Below are 4,258 nucleotides of genomic sequence, written 5' to 3' on the forward strand. Positions count from 1 at the left end.
CTCGGCGCGTCGCTCTGGGCAAGTCGCTTCACTGGGTGAATATGGCGAGCGACTTCACGGGGTCGCTCCAGCTAGGTCGCTCTGAGAGGTGCTTTGGAGCAACCTCATGACGTCGCTGCGGAACCTCGCTCCCCTGCTCTGCTCGTCCAATGATCACATATTTCACCTCCTTTGAGCTCCAAATGCATCCAAATAGCCCCAAGAACTCCATGTGGCACTCCAACACCTGATAGAGACTCATGTATGCAAAATGTAACCTAAACATGGCTAAATCCTAGTCTATATGATCAAAATGCACATGGATGAATGGATAAGATAATGGAAATATGCAAGATATCACTAACCGTAGAGATAATTTAGAGCCACAACCCCTTGTCGCAGCGTTGATAAAGCGAACATGGCTATTAGCTAAAGTACAATCTAGCCGGTGAAAGGGATTAGTAAAAGCTATTTTTGATATCCACAGGCGAGAATCTATTTGAACAGAGAAGAGCCATGGTGATATTTAGTTGCGTATCCCGTTTTTTGGTTTCTCTTTCAGTGATTCGTCTTTGATCTTTCATGTTTGAACAATTATTTTAAACTCGTGAGATATACCCAGTCCAAAAGTTTGAGAGATTACACTGAGCAACTATCTTGAATAAGTATTGTATCAGTTTTCATTGTTTCTGCTGGGCTTGGAATCCATGTGCTTAACCTCAGACTAACGTTAGAAAATGCTGGTTTGTCGAAAAGGAAAAGAGCTCTCTAACGATTTGATATTACTCAGGCGAGTGAACTCAGCCATGCAATTTGTGTAAAACCGAATACCGTACGTTATACAAAACATTCAGGTTGCAAATTGCAATGTAAGGCACTTGTAACATATAAAGAACCAACCGAGTTGATATCTCTTTCACATAGCTTTAGTTTTAATTAGGCATGGACAAAAGTACCGGAATCGAAGATCCGAACCGAAAACTAACCAAATTATCCTACCGGAACTGAACCGAAACCCTCAAATATCCGAATGGTTTTTTTATATTTCTATATCAAAAATAACCGAACTAGGACCGAACTGATACCCAAGTATATAATATTATTAATTATATATACATACAACATTACTAAATATATATTTACAATTTAAAAATCTATTAAAATTATATGGAAATATTTGAAAACACAAATATTATAAAGTATCCGAACTACCCAAAAGTATCCAAATAATTTTATCCAAAATATCCATAATAATCTGAGACATCCAAGACTTGTATCATAAATCATCTTAATTATTTGATATTTTACTCAAAATACATGATATTTAACTAGAGTTACCCGAACTACAAGAAATATGGAACCAAAAAATACCCAGTAAAAATCCGGTTCTCATATGGTTCCGGATCGAACCGAACGCGAAACTACCCAAACCGAATTCAAACCAAAAATTGGTCAAGTAGTAAATGGATCCTCTAACTCCTATCCGAACTATCTAATACCCAAAATACCCTAACCGAACCGATACCCTTGAAATGCCAAGGCCTTAGTCTATTAGTAAAACAATATGTCTACCTCGGTTGCCTAGTTCGAATTCTGGTAGCTACATTTTTATATCCCCTAGCCATTATTTGAAAAGTGATTTTTTGAATTCTCCTAATGTGTCATCTCTACATGCAATTTCATTTAAAAAAAACAATTATGACATGGTTTAGGTTAATTGTGACATGGACAATCACATTTAATGTTGATTTATATTTTTGGTAAACTTTCTAAAATATGCTAATAACTCATATATATCATCATTAAAGTAAATATACTTAAATATAACAATAAATAATATCATGACAAAAATATAACAACATTTTACAAATTTCAAAATATTATTTAATTCTATTTTTAATAATTATACAATTTTTATTATTATAAATTTCTTCAAAATTTTTTGCAATTTTTATTACTCATATTATGCATTTTTATCATTTTCATATCTACAAATTTTAGAAATAATATTTAGTTTTACTTTTTGATAATTACAAATTTTAGAAAAATTGATTTAATATACATGATTATTATTTATCTACAAAAGTAATAGTAAAATTTGATAAAATTAATTTAAAGTATAAAATTATGAGAATACTTATACACATTAATTTATGCTACTTACAAGTTGATTATGAGAATTTCCATCATTAGCATAAATTTTACATATTTATGCACATTAATTTATGCTACTTAAAAGTTAATTTTCTATCAAATTATACATGATTTTGTATAAAATCATTTTTGTACAAGTTTATTTAATATATTTAATCCAAAAAGTAGATAAAATCTATCTAAAACTATAATTTTAAATATATACATATCTCTTAGTAAATACAAGTTTAAAATAAAAAGTGTTTTTTACGACAAAAAGTGTTTATTTTATGTTAGTTTTATGTATAATTAAATCAAAATTTATATTAAAATATCAGTAAAAAAATAATAAAATATAAAATGTTAACAAATTTTTTTATTAAATATAATTTAAATTAAAAGTTTTTATTGCTGCACATGGTGAGAAAAACACTTACGCTTGAATTGGTGACAATTTTAATTGAACGAAAGAGAAAAATATAATGAAAAATAAATCAATTGATGAAATGAATAAATAAAAACATATGGATTAGCATTCAATTTCTTCATAATTTGTTTCATTCAGAAAGAAATGAAAGGAATAGAGTGGAACTCATGCGTTCGTAACTTTAATTAAGCATGAATGGCATAAAATTTGAGGAACAAAATTTTTACTATTATTTTTTGCTTAAGCGTGGTCATCAATTGAAACCCTAGTTTTCTAATAAATGGTTAACTCAACGGGCCAAAAACTGTTTTAGTTTGGAGCCCAGTCAAAGTCACGGCCGACTCTAACACTAATATATATGAAACTTCAGCACCACATCAACTCTCACCGATTCAATTGACCTCTGCTCTCAAAGATGGGATTCATTAAAGTGTCTTCCTTTCTCTTTGTGATCTTCTTTCTCATTAATGGCGGTTCCTCCACCACTTTCACCGTCGTTAACCAATGCAACTACACTGTTTGGCCGGGACTTCTCTCTGGCGCCGGAACCGCTCCTTTATCCACTACCGGTTTCTCCTTAAACTCATCCGAGTCACGGGTCATCTCCATACCCGCCTCCTGGTCCGGCCGCATATGGGGTCGCACGCTCTGCAGTCAAAACCCCACCACCGGTAAATTTACGCAACTGTGGCTCATCCAAAATCGAATGCTCAGGCGCCGGCGGCAAACCTCCGGCTACACTAGCAGAGTTCACACTCAACGGCGCCAGTAATCTTGATTTCTTCGACATCAGCCTCGTCGACGGTTACAACATCCCGGTGACGATCGTTCCTCACGGTGGAGCAGCCGGAGTTGGTAAATGCATAGCCGCGGGTTGTGCGGCGGATCTGAACGTAGTTTGTCCACCTCAGCTGAAACTAACGATGGAAGACGCGGCTGGAGTGGCTGTGGCGTGCAAGAGCGCTTGCGAAGCGTTTGGAACGCCGGAGTTTTGCTGTAGCGGCGCGTTTGGAACGCCGGACACGTGTAAGGCGAGTGAGTACGCTGGTTTCTTCAAAAAAGCTTGCCCGAAGGCTTATAGCTACGCTTATGACGATGGGACAAGCACCTTTACTTGCTCCGGCGCTGATTACGTCAACACTTTCTGTCCTTGACGTTATATATTCTGTTTTTTTTTTTTTTTTTTTTTTTTTTTTTTTTTTTTTTTTTCCCTTTTTGCTAGGATTTAGCATCTTTATTGCCAAAATTTATTGAAACAAATATCTAAATAATATACCATATTATCTAAATATATTATTTTACATTCCAAATAATACACGTGTTTTGATGGTATTTCATGGAGTTATCCATAAGTTCTATAAATTTTTCTTATTCTATATTTAGCTTTAAAAACTATTTAATGTTTAGATATTTTATGAAAATTTTATTATATAAAGTTTGGCTTTTTAAAATTGTTAATTAACGGGATTGCATAGTGTGTCAATAAAAAAATATTGGATTGTGATATGTGTTAATAAAAACCTATCATTATTTGAAAATAACATTTTCTAAAATTTTAAATAAAATAAAAATTTAAATATATATTTGTCCTTATATAAATCCTACCCAAAAAAGATTTGCTTTTTCTTATTTCTTTTTAAATCCTGACCAAAAATAAATGTGAAAGCTTTTTTTTTTTTTTTGACAGCAAACAAAACATTTACAGACTCATATTGACTC

At 32.9% G+C, this 4,258-nt stretch overlaps 1 pseudogene; it reads left to right on the top strand.

Moving 5' to 3' along the window:
- The first annotated feature begins 2,954 nt into the window (after positions 1–2,954).
- On the top strand, positions 2,955–3,693 carry LOC106304725 (annotated as a pseudogene).
- The last annotated feature ends 565 nt before the right edge of the window (positions 3,694–4,258 follow it).

This window comes from Brassica oleracea, chromosome C7 (genome assembly GCF_000695525.1).
Source record: "Brassica oleracea var. oleracea cultivar TO1000 chromosome C7, BOL, whole genome shotgun sequence".
In the NCBI taxonomy this organism is placed as follows: domain Eukaryota; kingdom Viridiplantae; phylum Streptophyta; class Magnoliopsida; order Brassicales; family Brassicaceae; genus Brassica; species Brassica oleracea.